Source organism: Psammomys obesus, unplaced genomic scaffold (assembly GCF_907164565.1).
Source record: "Psammomys obesus unplaced genomic scaffold, mPsaObe1.curated_primary_1811, whole genome shotgun sequence".
In the NCBI taxonomy this organism is placed as follows: domain Eukaryota; kingdom Metazoa; phylum Chordata; class Mammalia; order Rodentia; family Muridae; genus Psammomys; species Psammomys obesus.
Window position 1 is genome coordinate 6,764,998 of NW_026590859.1, and position 21,575 is coordinate 6,786,572.

Consider the following 21,575-nt stretch of genomic DNA (forward strand, 5'->3'; position numbering starts at 1 on the left):
TACAAACACATGCATGCGTGTGCATAGGCACACATCCACTACATGTGGTGTGGCTTATACACACAGACACACAGATCCATACCCCCCCCCCACATTTCACATGCTTTAGCTTCCAACAAAAATAAAAGGATACTGAGTGACTTCCTCCCAATCTCATATTGGTCCCATCGCTGACCTCCACGCACCCAGTCTAACCCAGCAAACATGTACTGCGCAGGTGTTTGTAAACACGCAAGTTTGGAGTTGTTCCTGATTATAACTGTCAGAGCTAAAATTAGAAACCTGATCTGCTTCTTCATAAAGAAAAAAGAGTCAGAACTGTTCAGAGGGGCTTGTGGAAATGGACACAGCTAGGAAGCACACAGTGGTGAGCCCTGAATCAGGTTCCTCACCTACCAAGAAGTTCTCTTAGTTCCCACATCAACAGAGTGTACATCCTCTGTCAAGGCAAAAGACTACCTTCTCTGCGACAGTGTGTGACTGATAACCCACTCCACAGCACACACGTATACACACACACACACACACACACACACACACACACACACATACACACAAAAATCCTGGCAGCCATAAAGACACTCAGGGATAAGACAAAGCTTCTACATTTTTAGTGCCATCACAGACCATCCTTTTCCCACACCCTGCACAGGGAGCCGCCCTTACCAATTGCAGCTATATTGAGCTCAAGGAACTTTCCATAAATGGAAAGAAGGAAGCTGGGTTCAGTTACAAAGAGGAAACTTCTCTCTTCCATTTATACAAACAGTATAAAACCATCAGACCCAGGCTGAAAAGTTGGTGTCATTTCCAGAACCCATCAATAATAAATGAGCACTTGCAAACCTATCTCCAATAGGCCAAAATTCTCGGTCAGACTTCCTAAAGTGAGACCCATCATTGATGACCCTGTTTCATCTGACTACTGCCCAAAAAATCTTAGACAATAGCACTCCTCAGTACTTTTATTAAAGAGCCATTATCTTAACCCTGAGTTTTAAATTTAGCTATTTTTACCCTTATTGTCATTACTCTTTTATTGAGCCAGCATCTCAGGAAAAGAGGCAAAAGCATTTTTCTTTTTCTTTTTTGGTACCCACATCCTGCCTCTTAAAAACACATACAGACAACAATTTAATTCCTATTTCTAAAGACAGAGTGTTAACATTCTTGATAGAATGTTGTATCCACACAGGAATGAGAAAGCAGCTAATGATTCAGGACATGCTGAGCACAGGGGATGTTCCTATCATCACAGCACTTGGAAGGTGGAGGCAGGAGGCTCAGGAGTTCAAGGTTATTCTCAGACATAGGAAGTTCAAGGCCAGCCTCAGAAAAACAAATACTAATAAAATAAACAAACACACCAAGAAGACATCAGTCCACTAGCTGGGAACACAGAAAGCAAAGATTGTCTCATACAGAAGATGAACAATAACTTCAAGCCATCCCTTTATATACCTCAACCTGAAGCTCAGAATAACAGAAAGAAAACTCTGCCAGATTTTACCTTTGCTTTTCACTCTCCAAGTTCCAGAAAGACTACCAATAACAGGAACTAGCCAAGGGTGAGGAAAGAAAATAATCCCTCCATAATCAAGACACTCGCTTGCTCAGGAAAGCAGTGCTCACTTCTCAAGCTTAATGAACTGCATAGTAGAACGTGAAGTGTAAATGCCCAAGGCCCAAGCTCCTCCTCTGTCCTCAGGTTATAGAATAGACCCCTGTGCGTTCAGCTTGCCACTGCCCACCCTCCTCCATGCCAGCATGGGACTCTTGCCCAGACTGCCCTTGACCACTTGAAGCTGACCTCAGGGAGGCAAAGGCACCTCTATTTTCTCAACCCTCACACCTTTCCCGCCACCTGCATACAGTCTATTCTCTGCCTCTGCTTCATCATTTGGTAGACCTTATGAGAAAGACAGATGAAATGGACCCATTCTACTCTGTGAAAAATTAAAACGGTTACCCCTTCCCAGAATGGCTAACTCATCTCTCACAGGTTCCCAATGTTGAGCCGCATGCTACTGTTTAAATCTAACAAAGTCACCCTCAAATCCATAGTCTGACCTCCAGCTCACGGGTCAGATGGACCATCAAGTACAAAAGAAGCTGAAGATGACTTATAACCAGGCCACAATCACTGATATAAATGACACATAAAAAAAAAAATCCCAGTCCATTTTCATATTTTCTGACTGACACTTTCTTTTAAAAATAAAATAAAATCCTCCCCAGGAAAATGGACTTCCTACTGAAAGCTTCGGCGAGAACAGCCGGCAGAATAATTCATGGGCACTGGGTTATTAAAAACCCCGACAGGTATTACTTAAGATGTTAGCAGATTATGCGGGCACGTGAGTACACAGACATCCACCCTCCGTGCCTGCAGACTCCAGCGGACACTCTCACATTTTTAGTAAGTGCTCATTAAGCTATCTGAGATATTAAAACTAATCACGGCAGTTTTCCTTCAGTGTTATCCTCGGCATAAAGAGAAATGAGCCCATTGTCATTTATTTCAAAATCATTCTTTATAAAAAACAGCTAATCTTCAGAAGCACACCTGGTTTATTGAAGTGGATACAAAGATGTAGCGTATAGCCTTAATGTGCTCATCTAGGGAAATATATTTTTTTAAATGAGCATTTGTTAGGGCTTTTATTTGCAATTGCAAAACTACCCAAGGCTCTCTTTGTGCATGTACAGGTTTCTCATTTCAAAAACCACATTAATATAAGATGGTTCTCATCAACCCCTAAAAGCAGCAGAGTAAATTAACCCTTGCAGGACTAGACAACAAAACAAAACCAAATCCTGGTACTAGGTCATAGGAAGTTCCAAACCCATGAAGCCATTGACACAACCCTGACCCCTGTCAGCAGGAATGTCTGCTGCAGCTTCTTTCCACAAAATCTCCTGACTCACAAATTTAAAGTGCAAGGCCCTACAAAGTTGGTCCAGGTATTAAAAGGGAGGCCTGCTAGGCTAAATATTAAAAAAGACAAAAATAACACCCATTAACTACACTCCAGAACTTCTAAAGGAAAACATGCTTAAAGTGTTCCCTGATCTGAAGCGTCAGCCAGTCTCTACAAGGAGGTGGACCCCGTTGCCAAGGGTGAGCTGTGGAAGGTTTCCATAGCAAGGCTGTGTGGGAGTGTGTGTGGCTCTTGGCCATGTTGGCCTGGCGTTTCCTAGATACGATGGCAGGTGTCATTTTTTTCCATTTGATCAGGGAATGTAATATGTCTTCAAAACAATTTTCACCCAACTGGTCAGAGATGTTAAAGTACAACCCTGGAAGCCTCTGTCTGCACTTTCCCTCGGAGATCGGCCCTCCCTACGCTTCTAGGTCTCTTCTGGAACGTGTTTGAAATGTGTAAATGTTATATAAAAGCCTTAGGCTTCTTTCCTTAGGGATTGTTAGTGGGGTACTGGGAAAGATGAGAGGAAGTGGATATGATCAAGATAGAGACTACTTATGTGACATTTTCAAAGAATAAATATTATTCTATTTTCTTCTTTAGAAGAGAAATTTAAAAAACAATATATATTTCTTTAGAAATTTAAAGAAAAAGTATTTGTGATAGATGACAAAATAAAAACAAAATTAACAACTAAGCTGATCAGCATTTCTAATGCTGATAAAGACAATATCTATAAACACAATTCTCCATGATCTGAAAGAGTATAGGGTTGTCTCTAATAAAAATAATTATGCTGGGACAATTGAGATCCTAAGTTATGTTTTTCTTGACAAAGAAAAACCTAGAAGCATTCCCCAATTGAATGTTAATGGAACAGGAGACATGTTTACAACATTTAAAATTTTCTATAATTATAACATCCAACATGGTCTCTTTTACAAACGAAAAAGAATGGTGATCAATAAATATGCATTGACTTGACCAAATATGCTTGCCATCATTAGCCCAGGAAAAGCACTGTGATGAACAGGATCCTAAGTGGTTCATTCTCCTTCTTGACCTAACACTCTTCGGTGATGTCTTCATTACCCACTTTCGTATAAAACCCAAACATCTTTGGGGTATTTAGTTCTCAATAACGTTTCTAGCTTCATTTCTCACCAAGGCATTTGCAAACTATTGACCAAACAATAACCAGAATAAAGTTGGTGACAGTGAAAATCTTAGGATGACTATATCATAGGATAGGGATAGCAACCTATGAGAAGAAAGGGAAAGAGAAAAGCAAACCTATTCTATGGCTGGTAAGTCAACTATGTTCAGATATGTAAAAGAAGGATATGTCTATGAGAAGAAGAGACAGAATGGTCCAACTTGTGATATGCCATGGCAGAGGGAGTGCCTGCTGACAGGTTAACTCACCAGGGTCAGTCTGAGCCTACAGGCTGAATCAAACCACCACTTCATTTAGCCCATCACTGATTCTCTAATTTTATATACTTCAACCATCCTTTTGGTTGTGATGCAATTTTTTAGAGAAATATCTTGTTTTACTCCATAAACTTGCATGTTTTACTGACCTTATGCAGCAGGACAAACGGTACTACGATCCATCCATGCCCAGCAGAGGCCTGGGACGCTCATCAAGTTGCCTCATCTAATCAGGCTCCAAACACTATTTTTAATATCTAGATGTTTCTAATCCACTGATTTCTCCCCACCTTCACTGTCACCACCAAGTTCCAATCTACATTATTCAGCAGTTCAGGTTCCTAATTTTAACAAGTATTTAGGAAATAATAAACCCATGCAGTCAGTCATATCCCTTCACACCTCTCTATCTCCACAGCTAAGCTGGTGAGAATTACCATTCCAGTGGGAGAAGTGATGGAAACGGCCTTCAAGAAATAAGGTCTTGGCTCTCATCAAGCTTTGAGTCTTAAAGCTGACTTGCTGACCTCTGTAACCAGGCAGAAGCCTCAACACCAAGCTTTGTAGAGGGGATGAAAGGAAATGCTGAATCCCATAGTTAAGAGGTTTGGTTTTTCCACAAGATTATAGTGTTTAACTATGGGCCAACTAGCTCATGTCCCCACCAAAGTGTTGGGAGAGGGAAAGGATGAACAGAGCAGGGCAGATCATGACACATGTGTCTAGACGTCTTGTTCTGGAGGAGGTAGGCATGTGGGAGATTTTTCTTTTCTTTCTGGGACCATCTGTGAAATGCACACTACAATCTGACCTGCAGCAGCCCAGCAGAGCAAAGGCAGGGGAAACAGGAGTAAGGGTAGAGAAAGCTTGAGTCTTGTTTTCTAGTTACTCCCTTTGATTTGGTATAGCAGGGAATGATCCAAAGTCATTGTGTGGCCTTGGAAGAACAGAGGCAGTCACTGGCAATGACAACAGTCTATGACAATTGACAGTGGTGTCCAATGAAGACATATGTGGGAGACATATCATATTCCAGACCATTACAGAGCCGTGCTTCAGGAAGCCATGAAGCAGTCTTCTGGAGAGAAGCCAGGTGCAGAAGAGGATGGCCAGGCCCTGCCTGTGATAAATCACAACAGATCTGAGGTCATGAGCTTCAGAACTCTTAGCCCATAGAAACAGAGAAGCCTGACAAACATGCCAATAAGGAGGCCATTCCAGCAGAGGACAGTAGTGAGGGACTAGGCAAGCTACAGATCACCTCTTCTGTCCTAAATACCCACGCCTCAGGTGAATCCACCTGGGAAATTGTCAATGAATTGGGGAGTAAATGTAACTGGAAGAAACCAGGATATCATGCTTTCCAGCTGCACAATGACATAGGCACAGCCACACAAATGGAGCAGCCTACATTTTCTTCACACGTTTGAGTGTGGCATGAAGACATTTTGATCCTCCCCATCCACTGTACTCTAAATTGGTAGCAGAGTGGTTTTCCTACCAGGGCATGTCAAATTATACTGCACGGGTTATGAAAACTCTTCTAATGACTTACTGGTCATTCTGTGGCCAGTGTGTTACCTTTAACCAGGCCCCCCACATATCCCAGCACAGTGGTTTCCAACCTGTGGACTGTGGTCCCTTTTGAGGTCAAATGACCTTTTACAGAGGTCACCTAAGTCCATTGGAAAACACAGACATTTGCATTATGATTTATGACAGTAGCAAAATTACAGTTATGAAGTAGCAACGAAACTAATTTTACAGTTGGGGTCATCACAACATGAGGAACTACGTTAAAGGGTCACAGTGTTAGGAAGATTGAGAAGCCCTGCCGTAGCATCTTTGTCACCACAGGACACTATCCTCCATCCACGCTGCTCTTAGGGTTGCTCAAACTAGCATCTTCTTGGTCCTGAATGCAACTTCTCAAGTTGTCCCTTTAATCCAAACTCTATTTATCATGAAGCCAGAATTATCTTTTCCTTATGCAGTTTTTCCATGATTGCAATGTTTGTCCTCTGGGAAATTCATGGACATACAAAGAGAATTATTTCCTGGCTTTTGAGAAATCTCAGTCTTCCCTACAGCAAGTCAAGTCTCTAAGAAAGCAGATCAGATTAGAAACCACTCTAATTAGAAACCACTGCTGGTTACTGTACCAAACATAGGAGCTATTCAAAAATAAGGAGGAAAGGGTTATATTGGTATTAATTTGGCCTTGGCTAGCTCTGTGCATTTTAGACTAAAGCAAAACAATGCATCAAGATGAAAGTGGGAGGGTAGGGGACGCTGAGGCACCTAGGAAGCAAGAAAAGAAAGAGCAAATTCTGCATGATCACTATCAGTTTTGAAGCCATGCCCCTGTCCCAATGACCTGACTTCCCCCACTTTGGCTCCACCTTTTAAAGATTCTACCAGATTCCGGAAGCACTTCAGCTAGCACCCATGCCCTTTAATGCACAGGACCTTCAGAAACCTTTCATCTAACTGATGGCCCTTGGTTATCCTTTTCTCCACTTCACGGAATTACACTCTAGAAGAAACTATTTGACAAATTGACTTATGAGGATCACAGAGACAAGAAAATCATGTCTTCAATACCCCAGAAATAAATGAAGAAATTAGGGTTTTCTGGAGGAGGACGGTCTATAGTAGAAAGAAACTCCCCATGTCCTCTGAGGTGACAAGACAGCAGAAGAACAGAGGGAAGGAAGAAGTAGGAAGCATGCTTTTTAGTCCTGCCATGAAGACCCAAGAGGCAATGGGGAGCTCACACCATGTTGTAAGGAATGGGGTCAATGATTCATTAGCTCTTCCCACAAGCCCTAGACCACGGCTGTAGCTTGAGCTCCAAGCACTGTCACAAGCACCACTGGCTGTATCCCAATTACCTCCAATTCGTGGAGACTAGACAGTACCACCCAGGAGAAATCTTCTTTCCTGGCAGCCAGAAGAATGGCCCAGGAGGAAAAAATGAGACTAAATAAACACGGCTTTCTCTGGCCCAGTTTGGAAAGTGCCTCATTCTGGGGTAGAGATGGCATCATTTGAGATAAGTAGGTACAACGATGTGGAGCAAAAGCAAGAAACTGCTTCTGGAAAGAGGGCTGATGGCGTTATCTTCGTAAAAGGAATCTCGCTTTGAGGTGGCTAGGTTTGAACTCCATTCAAGAGAATTTAATAACTGAGATGTCAAAGAACCTTATTAGAAGGCAATCATACCTACATGACCCTCTGACCTGGGCCTCAAGGATCATGCACGGTGATGTGCCAAGATATCTGAGCCAGGGAAGGAGGGAAAGACTTTCTGGCAACATAGCTTAATAAATGGATTCTTTGGCCCAGGAAAGTTGCTGAAGTGGTAAAATGAGATGCAGTCAAATAAAATTTAGGTTAAACATGAGAAAAATCTTGATAACGTGTAACAGACCCCCAAGCAGTGGCAGCCATCTTGAGGAAATGGGTTAGACCCCATAGCCTCGAAAGCTTGAGCAGCTGAGGTCTTAGGTCATTTGGGGACAAGTTAAGTTTGTGCATCAAAGGAGACAGACAGACACCTGCAGGCAACTGGCAGGAAGCCAAGAGTCTCCTCCTACTTGGAAGAAGCTCCACCCTGAGACAGGCAAAGGGACTGACCCAAGAAACACCAACCCCCAAAAGCCAGCCACAGGGTTGAAACACAAGATCCTCAGCAGAGGAAGAAGAGGCCCAGGCTACTCTTTCCCCAAGTCAACAAAGATGGGGACCATTTCTCACCTTTCCACTCCTGTCCTATTAGCCATTACCATTTCCCTAATCTGCTGACTTATAAATGGTCACAGCAGCTAGACTCCCACAGAAACAAATAAGCCACTGAACTAACAGATCAGGTTGTGTGAGGATAGTCAGTGCTTAGCCGGACTGGTCTTACATAACTTGATAAGACCCTTCCATAGCTCCATATGATAAAGACAGGGACACTTGAGATGGTTACTCTGGTCAAGGAAGATTCCTTTAGCCTTTCCCACTAGCCTGCGACAGGAAGAAATCAGTGAGCAGAACAGATACTGATGAAGACAGAAGAATATTTTTAGGGTGTGCATATAAGCTGACAAAGGAAAAATGACACCATGGAAGAAAGGGTCTATGAAAGACTTTTTCCTCCTTATTTCACATTCAGGATCTAAGACCTATGTGCTGGCCAAGAAGCTGAAGTCAGCATTTATATGTCCTCAGGTGGTTTTGAGACAACAGAGAAAAGAGTGGCTAAGTGGGAGGGGGTAAGACTGGGTCATTTGATAATCCTTGGCTTCAATCTATGCGGGTTTCCCTTTGGGTATTCTCCTAAAGAAAGCTCCAGGCAACCTCAGGCTGATTCCTCACCTGTCACTTCTAAAAGGTGAATCCGCTCATGCTTACAGCGGCTGACTCTGCTTTCGTTCAGATTCACACCTTCTAATTATAAAGAAACAGGCTTCTTGGGCTTCTCCAGGCAAAACCCGAGAGGGCGCCAACATTATTTTTGCTGTTACTGCAACCTCCAAATAATTTTCCATCTGTTAGAGCCTCAAATTAAAAGGGCAATGGTTATGAGTGAATGCATGCCCACTGGCCTGGACCATTCTTTCTCATGCTCCTGAACCAATCACGACTCCATTTTATACATCAAAAGGTGAGAGAAAAATGGCCATATGGAAGCAAGGTTGGCTCAAGAGACAAGAAACCTGGCTTATCTCTTCATCCATGCGTCTTTTACAGCTTAGTGGATTTGTACAAAAAAGAACATCCATTATGGGGGTCCTGCTCCCCTCCCAGGAAATGCACAGAACTGTGAAATGCACAACAGTGACAAGAGGGAAGAAGCTGTCTGAATAAAGCGCCTTCTCTGAGTGGGGAGGAAGATGAGACCAATTACGTAGGACAGAGATGTACCTTAGTATTTTACATTTGAATTTGAAGACCATGAAGAAAGTGTTTAGGCAAATTTGGAAGCACCCCAGCATGAACCAGGATCGCTTCCCACAGACAAGCTTTTAAGATTTGGTTCTTCACATCCAGAGGCACATTGGCCAACCTTGAAGCCAGTGCTGGACAAGCTTCATAATAACAGAACGGGTCACAAAACCAAAGGTCGCAAAACCTTCCATTCATTAGTGGTCCTGTGTGAACTCTTCATCATGTCTTGAGTAGAAATCATATGTTATGTTCACATTAGAATGTTATTCTGTCTCATACTCTCCCCAACCATGTTTCTAAAATGATATATAAAAGAGAGAGAGAGAGAGAACCATATATATCCAAAAGCAGGCAGCTGACAGTGTGTCCAATTCAATGCCGAGAAGTTCTCCAAATAAGCCATAAGCTCCCTGGACTTCACTGACCATTTCTTACTTGCTTGGGGGCATTAAGAACTTACAGTAGACAACAAGAGTGAAAACTTGATTAATGGATATAATTAAGAATAAAGGGAATTTCTTAAGTGCTTAACCATAAGCAATTTGAGATAACTGGGTAAAAAATGTGTTATCTTGAGTCACCATTTTATGGATGGTGACTCAAGTCAGCAAAAGAGTTTCTGCACATTATGGAACAGGCCATATAAAAATAAAGTCAAAGAGCAAGAAGACCCTCTTCTTTCATTCTTCCTTGATCATTTTTAAATTGTTTTAAAATATTTTAAATTTTTAAAAAAATATTCAAATGTAATTTGCAAAACCTAACACAAATCAACTTAAAAAGCATGTGGCCCCTATTCTACTCACTGGTACCTACAGATTATTCAAGAACATGTATACGGTATATTTAGATGTTCCCAAAGTTTTTTATTTAGTTCTAAATAATTTGAGTGGCATAATAAATAAATTATTGGTCTTGCTCCTAAAAATATGGTGGCTTTTTTAAAGAATGAGACTGTGTAAGAAGAGTTTCTTTGTGCTCTTTCAAGAGCCTCTGATGGGTTGACTGTCATCACCAGACTTTGGCTGACAGGGAAGGGAGAGCATACCATGGTTTTCCAAGAGTCAGGGCATTTGGAACCTCCCCAGTAGGTCCCGTGACACAAAGGCCCCTATGTAGAGCCGTGCTGCACCAGAAGGGCTCAGCCCAGTCCTCGGCAGCTGTGGAGTTGTCAGCCGTGGCATTCTTGACAAAGCTGGGTGGCTGCTGACATGTTCGGTTTTGGGCTCTGGGAAAAAAATAATAATAAACCCCCTCACTGGAATGTTGAGCTAGGCAAAGATAGCAGATGCCCAGAGTGAAAAAAGACAGTCTTTCTATATCACACGCTTGAGAACCTTCTGGAAGTTATTGTAAGGGAGGACTCTTCTTTCTTTCTTTTCTTTTCTTTCTTTCTTTTGTTCTTTCTTTCTTTCTTTCTTTCTTCTTTCTTTCTTTCTTTCTTCTTTCAAGTTTGCACTTAGTCATTTGAGGTCCTCTTTATCAAAACCTATTCACTTTCCCTTCTGGACTTTGACAGCCAGAGTAGAGAGGATCCAACAGGCTATCGATCATATTCCTTCTAAAGGTCATACTGGGCTGGGGAGGGGAGCATAAATGCTGGGCAAACCGCACGTTCTCCAAGGAAGATGCACATTTCATTTGCCTTCACATTTAACATGCATGGGCTTTTACTGAGATGCAGAAATGCCCACATCAAGTCTGGGACACTTGGGGTCATTTTCTGGAGTATTCGCAACTGCAGGGAATCAACTGGAAAGGACAAGGGGCTGGTGGGTAAGGGGCTTGCCAGGTCACTGTGAGATTCATTAACTGCAGATTGGATCCTTTGCACCCCATAAATGCTGAGCCCGTGTGGCAGCCTGCTTGTAATCCCAGTACTGGGAGGAGGGAGAGGCAAAGGACTCTTAGAACAAGCCAGCTTAGCTAACCTTGCCGATTCAGACATCTGTGGGTTCAAGGGAGACACCCAGCCTCAACACAGAAGGTGGAGAATGATCAAGCAGGACCCCCGATGCCAAGTGCTGGCTTCCACATGCACACACATGCACATTTGCCTTCACACCTGTGAATGAATAGTCATATGCCTGGGAATACACATTCCACACACTAGAATAAAAGACAGGGCAGGATCTATGTGACAATCTTAGATGCAGCTCTAAACAAAACACACCCAACAGCATGTCTAGATAGCTTCTCATTGAAAAGAAATTGTCTTGTCCTGAGTGGGTTGCTTTACCTGTTCCTACATCTAGTTCTTGCTAAAATGGTGTCTATTTAGGCAGTAACACACTGAACAAAGCTAAATGTGAGGCTACTGTGGCTATTGTAAGGGTGTCTGGCCATAAAATACCATGCCTTCACAAATAAAGAGACATGAGAGGTAAAGAAAGGTCAGGAGTGGGGGGACAGAAGGAACAGGTGAGAAATCCATGTCAAAAGAGGTTGCTTTCTGAGCTTCAAAGGGAGCTACCACCATGGATTATGATACTCAAACAACACCGCCCTGTGAGATTCGAAACCACACTTCGAGTCTGAATTTATAGAACTCATGCATACACTCACTGACATGGTGGCACATTAGCAGAAGCTTTCCCCAGAAGCACGACTGAGGAGGAGGGCACCTGCAGGGGTAAAAAGCAATTTGCTCTGGCTTCAGATGGCTGGGTGTGTCGCTGGGAAGGCTGCCTCAATTGCAAAGGCTGGTGATCCGGGGGAGGGGGGGGCTCAGGATCAGCTTTCAAAGGAGTGCAAGGTGGCACTCCCTTGTTGACAAGCCTGAATACTCCACCATGCTTCCATTTGGAAGTAAGGTTCCTTGAAGAAGGCCAAGCTAGTGCCCCTTTTCTGACCCACATGAAGCAGCAAGCACACCAACAGCTCTCTCTATTTTCTGAACCATGGTACTGCTCCTCCCCACCATCTTCCATCTTTCTTTTTCTTGCTTTGAGTGAGATTATTGTTTGATTTGTTTTGTTTTAGAGACGGGGTCTCAGGTGTCACAGGCTGGCCTTAAGGTTTTTGTACAGTCAAGAATAACCCTGAGCTGCTGGCCCTCCTGCCGGTACCTGGACTACTGGAATCACAGACATGTACCGTGGTGTCTGGCTTATGCCAGCCGTGCTGCAGACCAAACCGAAGCCTTCATACCTAGGAAGCAGACATTCTACCAAGTGGCCTGCATCCTGCTCGGACGGCTGCTTTTATTTACTTAATTTTTATGCAGCTCTGTATTGACAGCTAACTTTCAACTGTTGACAGCAGGGGAGCCGCTCTTCGCGCAGTCTTTATGCAATTCATTTCTGGTTGAAATGCCCTCTCTGCCCTACTGAAGTCTTCCTTCTTCTTTTGGCTCACTTCCTCACCACAGGAGACACTTGGCTCACCAAACTCTATTTCTATTTCTCCCTGGGCACTCAGGTGCGCTACCTTCCCAGCTTTTCTTGTTGCCAAGAGGTTCTGCACAACTGAACTCTGACCACAGTATGTATGGAAAGGGGGCATGACATCACTGCTCCCTAAAATTCTTTTTTGAGGTGTGCCATGTATCTGTATATGTACTCTTCCTCTCTCCCTCCCACTCAAGTTTTCTCCCCTCCCCTCCCCCTCCTTTGTCTCTCTCCTTTGTGTAAGGGTGGTCTTGAGTCCCAGAACGACCGTGGAGCAGAATACCTTGCAGAACACCACTCACTGCCTGCCCACAGTAGCCTGGGCTATCACCCAGGAGCACTCGGGGACACCAAAACGCTTCACTAGTCCATTGTGACTAATGCACTCAACCGGAGAGTCGATTACGCTTCATCTTTCGTAATTACAGTTGTTTTTGTAGGTTGCTACACATTTATTTTTGGAAACAGAAACTTGTGTTTGCTAAAGGCAAGAAACAGAGTTTATGCCCAAACTGTGTTAGACCTTTTTGCTTTTCTGCATTGACTAGTTGTCTAGAACGTGGTGCCATTGAGTCTTTGCAAACGAGCCAAGAGGGGCCTTTGTGGACCTAGGCTGGACCCACTTTCTTTACATTTATTTTTACTTACCTATTTCTTTATTACAATTTATTCACTTTGTATCCCTGCTTTAGCTTCCTCCCTCCTCTCCTCCCAGTCCCACCCACCATCTCTCTTCTTTCCCTATGCCCTTTCCCTAGTCCACTGATAGGGGAGGACCTCCTACACCTTCTATCTGACCCCAGGTCTCATCAAGGCTGGCTGCATCATCTTCCTCTGTGGAATGGTGAGGCTTTATCCCACAGTGGGAGGCAATCAAAGAGCCAGCCACTGAGTTCATGTCAGAGATAGCCCCTGTACCCCTTACTAGGGAACTCACTTGGAAAATGAGCAGCCAATGGGCTTCCTTTGAAAAAGAGGTCTAGGTCTTCTCCATGCATGGTCCTTGGTTGGAGCAGTCCCTGTAGGACCCCCTGGATCCAGGTTTTTTGGCTCTGTTGGTCTCCTTTTGGAGTTCCTGTCCCCTCCAGGTCTTTCTAGCTCCCTCTTCTTCCTTAAGGATTCTGGCACTCTGCCCAAAGTTTGGCTATGAGTCTAAATATCTTCTTCAATAACCTGGTGGGTAGAGTCTTTCACAGGTCCTCTGTGGAAAGTTCCTTTCCTGCTCTTTGTCTTCTCCCACTTCCAATGTCTATCCTGTTTGCCCTTCCAAATGAGGATTAAGCATCTTCCCTAGGATCCTCCTTGTTGTTTAGCTTCTTTAGGAATATAGATTTTAGTATGTGTATCCTGTATTGTATGGCTAATATCCACTTATAAGTGAGTATATATCATATGTGTCTTTCTGCTTCTGGGATACTTCACACCTTTTCTAGTTCCCACCATTGCTGTACCCAATTTTTTAGTGCTGCTGTTGCTCAGGTGTATGCCACTCACCTGAAGGACAATGCTGAAGAGACTTGTGGCTGGGGATTCTGGGAAGAGACTGGTCATACAGAAAAGCCTTTTGATATTTTTAACTACTTTGTGTGCTGAGCAACTAGATAACCAGATTCCAGGTCAACTGTCAGCATTTACAGCAAAACTAGGAGACATAACGGTATTTTCCTTAATTCCAAATGCAAACAAATGAGGCAAACATCAAATAGAAACTTAGCAAGAAGTGGCATGGAACCTGTGAGCCTGAAGACAACCCTAAGGTGGGCCAACCAAAAACAATCACCATAATGGAGAGGAGGGTTAATCACACTTAACACTGAAAATCAAGGGCACATGGTAAGGGGATGTCAGCCATAGCTGTTTGGCAACATTAGCCCCCACTGAGTGGTTGAGACGTCAGGACTCCCTTTCTGGTGAGCCCCCCATGTTTAATGACTATTCTCTCCTGAGATGTTAGGACTCAGGAGGCACAAACCCCCCTTTCCCCCCCCCATTGATAATCAAGTATTTAAGAAATGCTGATAGAGTGACACTCTTCTGTGAATTAGCCACCCTCATCACATGTGTTTCTAAAAGCCGCAATAAACTCAGTGAGTTACCAAGTTGGTATGCAAAGAAGCCTTTCATATCATTGCCCTCTCCATCTGGAATGACTGGGTTCAGACTCCTTTGCTCAGTTCAGCTCATACTGGAGTCATACGGGACAGTAGAGTTGAAAGGCAAGATCTACAATGAGAAGGGGAGGGACAATAGCCAGGAAACCCGAGAAATCAATTGTCAACTTTTTTGATACAACAAAAACAGAGGAAGATCTGAAAAGTTAGTATGATTTTTCTGAGCCACACTTTATCCCAAAATGTCAGGAAACTTAATTTTACATAAAAATGAAAGATGGAAAAATATCAAGGTCAAATCTCATACAACAGTATCATAATTACAAACAGAAGAAGGAGCCGAGCAACATCCCTGTGGCAATAAAACCATTTCAAAAGAAGCTTGAAAATATTGCAAAATCATTAAAACTATAAAGAACACTGCCACAAGATTCAAAGGCTCTTAAGTATAGTGACAGGAAAGAAGAGGATCAGAAATAAAACCAAAGTTTATTTCAAAAATACTCAACTAACCTAGAAACAAACAGAACACAGACTCTTACCAAATACAAAAGTTTAAAAGAAGAAAAGCCTTTAAGTCTCAAAGAAATGAAAAGAGACAAACAATTAAAAGGGAAGAGATGAATCATGAAGATAGATAAAGAGAGGCTGAAGCATTTGGGTGTTAAGCTTTGGAGGAAGAAATACACGGGAATAGAACAAACACTAAAAACTGTAGTTTCAGACATGTCCTGATTGAAATGATGGACTTGACAGCTTACCTGCTGCACCTGAGACTGTTATCCAACAGCAAAGAGTGTTCTTGGAAAATTGCTAGGTTCCTAGAATGGCTTATAACATAAGGGAAATTAACGGTCATATTTTCTAAAGTAAACCCTTCAGGCTAGAAGATGGAGATGCCCTTCAATATATAGAAAAAGAAGATTTTATAACCAACTAAACTATCTTGCAAATACAAAGGGCTCATATAGTAATAAATTTAGGCAAGGGCCTACACCTGGAACTATGGGTCCTTTCTAAGGATCATATTTCAAAAAAATCAAAATGATTACATTAGAACACAACTGAAGGCAGATGTTTAAACAGATACTTAGTTAAAGGTTCTAGACCAAAACACAGCTAGGAGGTAGCAGATGGGAATGTCAGTATAACTAACTAAACTATCTTAAAAGGAGGGAAGTATTTGTAAAACTTTAAAATATTTAAACAACTACATTGGGATCAGTATTAATATTCTTCTTCTAAAACTAATATGAAGAAAATATGTAAAAAAAAAATGAAAGTAATATTAGAATATCTAATTCTGCTATGCCACGTCCTAGGCAGGCAAGACTGATAAAACATGAAGAAAACATACATGGCTTAAAAGCAACTAAATATAACTGAAGCTAAAATTTTCAACTGAGCAATTGACATAAACTCAAAAGCACATAAAGTATGTAATAAGGTAAATTGTATATACAAACTGGATATAGGCATGTTTCTGTTTCTTAGAATCTTGTCATCCACCAAAAGGTACAAAACAATGAACAATCCCATCAGCAGACTGAGGTCTCTTGGTACTATTTCTTTCGTGAAAACACAGGGAACTGTGAAAAGCTGGCTCAGTCTAGGTGGAGGACAGAAATTGTGTAGGACAAGCTTGGGACATCATATATTCCCAGACAGCAGTGAAGCTATCAAAGGCTTTCGAGGTGGTGAGGAAAGGCCTCAGGAAGCAACTTGCAGAGGTTCCCTTTGGTCAAGGGGACAACATGGATTTGAGTAATCATTTGGCTTTTCTAGTGAAAACTGTAATTTTGCTAAAAGGACCAAGCACACCTAAGTGTGATCCAGCTGTAGATTCAGTTGTTGGTTTTCATGAAATGCAGGGAACAGAAGAACACTTTGAACATAATTGCAAATGTGAAGCGTGTGCCATTCAGGCACGGGCCAGCTCTGCGCATCCCAGCTCTGCGCATCCCAGCGCTGGTTCCTCCACAGACTGTGATGACATGAGTGAGATTAAGAAAGGGCTTACAAATTGAACAGAGAGTTTTAAAATGTATCAGGCGTTCTTTATTTAGGGCTGAACCTAGATCCTCCTGCCTGCTATACAAATGTTCTTCTCCTGGGCTCCAGTTACACTAAGAGATATTTGGCTTTTGGGTTGTTTTCTAAGGACAAGACTAAGGCGTGATGTTTGGGATTGCACAGTGGGCAGTGACCACAAAAGCTGAATGCCCACTGTGCTCACACACATACTGACTAAGTTACAAAATCAGCCTACATATCCAGCAACAGATGAATGAATTTTAAAAAAGTATCATGTATATTTACCTAACTATATATATTGTATGTGTATGTGTGTGTATGAGCATGTTTGTGTGCATGCATATATATGAGGGTATTGTTTAGCCATAACAAAGAATAAATTTCTGTCATTTACAAGAAAACGGGGGGGGGGACTGAAGGTTATCATATTAAGCAAAATAAGTCAGACACAGGAAGAAAACTACTCCATCTTTTCTCTCATATGTAAAATCTAGATTTAAAATATGTCTTTGTAAAGTTATATTTGACATGGAAGACAATATAGAGTCACTCAGCGGTTGTGTTTTCATCCCCTCCTCTCCTGAGTGTTCCCACGTTTACCAGCTTCTCATCTTGTATGGATAAACTAACAAAGAACTAAAGGAAAAGGATGTAAAGTATAGCCACGCCATGGCACTGTGGTGCTGAGAGATAAAGAGCTACAGGCTAGTAAGCTCATGGCTAAGGCCCCCTGTTGGCTAGAATCTCTTAGAAACCTATTGGCTAGACCATGTTTAACACATTTAGAGTATCCAGAGCTGTTTGTCTTCCCAAGCATTTAAATGCTGCATTTCTTGAGAAACATGCTAAGACCCAAAAGGTGAGGATGAACTTTAAATTACAAAGTCTAAACAACACTGAAGACTAGGTGGGCAGAGAGACACAAGAGATAAATGCCTTTGAGTATAGATGTTTCATTTTAGAACATTCAAAACAAATTCATAGGCACCTGCTTATGATCATGGGAAAGAAGTCCCTTAGAAACTCTTGCTTTATTCTCATTATTCTATCTCAAAATACATCAAGCTTTCATAAGTGGTCCTTTTTATCCAACATGCTCAGTATTTTCAGTGACCATAAAGAATACTTTTAAAGCATCCTGTGTATTTGTTCTCCACCATCAAAGGTTTCAAGTTCCCCTATTTCAAATTATCCATTGGGATAATGGGTGAGATTTTCCAGAGTTAATAGTGTGTTAAAAAAAAATCCTGTTTAAGACAAAGACAAAAATAAAACTTTCAAATTGCCAGTTCACAGACAGAATAAAATAGCCTGCCAATCACCAAGGAGGAATTCAACCCCAATTTATAAGAACACCATCTCCCAGTTCTCTGAAAAATAAGTGGGGGTCCTAAATCACAAATAACCAAACTGGCACCATCAAAAGGGAGATAACAAACATACAGGAAGTAAACATGTAAAAAGAACTGAAGGAACGTAAACCTCACAAGTGCGGTCTTTCCCAAGGCTGCTTCCAGACCAGGGGAATAAAGGGCTCACCCCACCCTTAAACACGGAATAAAAAGACAGTTCCACCGGACTGTAGCAAAGGCAACCCCAAATTCACAGAGGTTTTATTAAAAACAGGAAAAGGTCAGTCCTCTTCGCCCCCCCCAAAGGAATGCCCAGGGCTTGTAGGAATTATTACTCCGAGATAGTTTCTTTATTAAATTCACCGTGCAGAAATAGAAAAGACGAAGCCAGGGGAGAGGCAGAGGCAGAAGACATTAGCTTTTGCCAGCTAGTGTATACATGGTCACAGACTGAGCCCAAGCATGACCTGGGGAGCAAGCTCCTCCTTGAAGTATTCAACAACCAAAGGGATTTTTTTTAACCCAGAATTTTTAATGATCTAAGAAATATACAAATAACAGGCATGGCACTCTTTCCCCCTCCATCCCGCATGGCTTGATACCAGGCAAAACATTCTCATCATCTCACTGCCAGGCAAGGTCAGAAGCGGCCATCTACCCTTAACCTATGCGTATTTCCACTCAGAACCAAGTATTTATTAATGAACGTGCTGGAAGGACTGTACAGCTTGAGGGTGGCCCAACATCTCTTTGTTTAGTAAACATTTTCAACATGGGCAGTCACGGAGAAATCTCAAACTGAAGTGAAGCACCGACTTCAGATGGGTTCTGGAGACACCCCTGGCGTGTGAATTAACTGTATTTGTATTAATATTTAGAATGTCACGCAAGGTGCTGCAGCTGCTTTTGCGTGACACTCTGGCTGTCCTCCATAGCATTTTTATCACGAAAATGACCATGTTTTAAAGGCTATGGCGTACTCACTGTGTGAGAGATTGTACAAGAATGAGAAAGATGAAAAGACGAAAATTCCTCCCCCAAACCCCAGGCTCTGCCTATTAAACAGCCAAGATTTCCAACTGCGGGCCACATTTTGGTGTCAAAGAACAGGGCACTGTATTCGCTTTCTGTGTAGCGAGGGGCTTGGGTAATTCTGCCTCTTTACACTTCATATTGTCCTGCTGCGAGACAAGCCTGGGCTGGGAGCGTGGCTCAGTGGGAATAGTGCATGCCTGGAAAGCATAAGCCCCTGAGTTTGATCCCCTAGAACCCAAGTTAGAAGAAGGTAGGTAGAGCACTCTTATAATCCTAGTGCTGGAAAGGCAGAGATGGGGCGACCCCTTGGCACTCACAGGCCACATAACCTAGCATACCTGGCAAGTTCCAGGCCAGTGAAAGACTCTTGTCTCAAAAGCCAAGATGCATGGCACTGAGGAAGTATATCTGAGGTTGTTAACACCTGTACACAGACAAACACACATATGTACACAGGTACACACATGTTTACATGTGTTTATGGATATATACACACATCTACACAGATACACAGACACACACAGACACAGGAAATCAGCAGAACCAGATGCTTCAAATTCATGCCCATAAGACATCACAAAAGACACACACACACACACACACACACACACACACACACAATACTCCCTACAAGAGGCCAATAATATAGTAAAGCAACTCTTAGTGGATTCAGTTCTCAAGGGCTGAAGCCAAAGGCCAGAAGTGAAAGTCCTTCTCTCTGTAAAGCCTTTGTAGCCAGTACTGCAAACAGGAACAAGGCTGGTTTGGATCAGCAAAAACTGGGTGAAGACAAATCCCTCCCTTCAGTGTATAGCTTCAAGTGTTTCTTAACATCAAACACTTTTATGGCTTAGAAATGAAAACATCACCTGGTTTGGGTTGTATTTCTTTCCCTTGCAGGTTTCTGGTAGAGATGCCAATAAATCTAATGCAGCCAGAAAGAAAAGGAAGAACAATAAAAATAAGGATAAAGTTCACTCCACTTCATCAACCTGTAATCAAAAGGCAGCGGAGGTGCCACCACCTACGTCTCCCTCTGCTGAGATCCATCTGTGGGATCAGTCCTGGGAGAAAGAGTATCTGCTCTGGGGCTCTGGGGTTTTTGGATACTGTTACCCCCTCCTCTCCTCTTCCCTCTTTAATGGGTTCTAGAAAAAGCATAGGAGATTGCTGTTTCAGCAGACAGGGAAAGAGTATGGATATGCTGTACAGGGTTATTTTTATATTTAATCCAAGAGAGGACTATGCAACCCAGATGACTCTGAAAAGCGTTTTAGGAAGTTGGCAAGAGAGCAAGCTACCTTCTGCTATCTCCTGCTGTGAAGTAACCGTATCCATGGTATAGATATGCTCTTCAAAGATATCAATAGCCAGATAATTAAGTTAGCACAGCAAACTAGCTACACGCTTTGAAGTGTGCCTACAGTTGGTGTACTAGCCTTTCCCTCGCCTGGTAGGCTAAGCCTACAATCTCCTCACACATGTTAACAATCCTGTGACCTTTAGCCCATCCTCATTATCACATCATTTAGGCTGCCCAACCACGTGGGGCCCACCATAAAAAGCAGAAACGGGGAGAGCAGGTTAACAGGCTCAGATTCCGACTCCATGGGAGCCCGAAGAACCTTCCAGAAGGGGAACTAAGAGTCCCTAGAGCCTGCTCTATGGCTGTAGAAAAGGAGCACCTCAGGGTGCAAAAAGGGATCCTCCAACTTTGGAGTACATAACTCCCAGACCATGGCGCTCTTTCCAGAGTGACTAGCCTTGACCTAGTCTTTGCTTTTTCTGAATTTTGCACTTGTGTGTGTTGTGTATTCACATGTGTGCAGGGGTACAAGCGCCCATGAGCAGGTGCGTGGAGGCCAGAGGTCAGGACTGGGCATATTCTTCCAACTCTCTAGGTGGGGCATCTCCCACTGACCCTTGAGCATGCCCTTTGGGCTGGAACGCATGACCAGCAATCCACTGGAACCCACTTGTCCCAGCCTGTCCCCAGCACTGAGGCTGAAGATGTGCACTGCCACACCTGGCTCTCTGTGTGCTGAGATCCAAACTCGGGCCTTTACATTTGTGCAGTGAGCACCTGACCTGCTGAGCTACCTCCATCGGCATGGCGTTCTAACACGTGCCCAGGAAGCCCCAGGTTTGTAGTCCCCAGACATGCCTTATAGAAGGAGAATGTGCAAGTCAAGCTTCTCAGAATGCAACCCAGCAGCGACCACCGTAACTTCTCTCTTCGTGTGCTTTACGTCATGCAATCTTCAAAGCCTAAGTTATAGCCAGCCACAGGAACTGAGGCTGAGCAATGCCAAGCTACTTCATCCAAGGCGGTCAGCCTTTACACACGGAGGACCT

General features: G+C 42.9%; 1 protein-coding gene across 9 annotated transcripts in view; it reads right to left on the bottom strand.

The window, feature by feature from the left end:
* The window catches only part of Esrrg (estrogen related receptor gamma), a 569,612-nt gene that overhangs the window by 521,918 nt on the left and 26,119 nt on the right, over window positions 1-21,575 (bottom strand). The window contains exon 1 of one of the 9 annotated variants that reach the window (XM_055609224.1): window positions 10,348-10,377. The exons of the other annotated variants lie outside the window; for them this stretch is intronic. The gene's annotated coding sequence lies outside the window, so the exon portion shown is untranslated. Of the gene's footprint in view, window positions 1-10,347; window positions 10,378-21,575 lie in introns of those variants that run through there. 9 annotated transcript variants of the gene reach the window in all.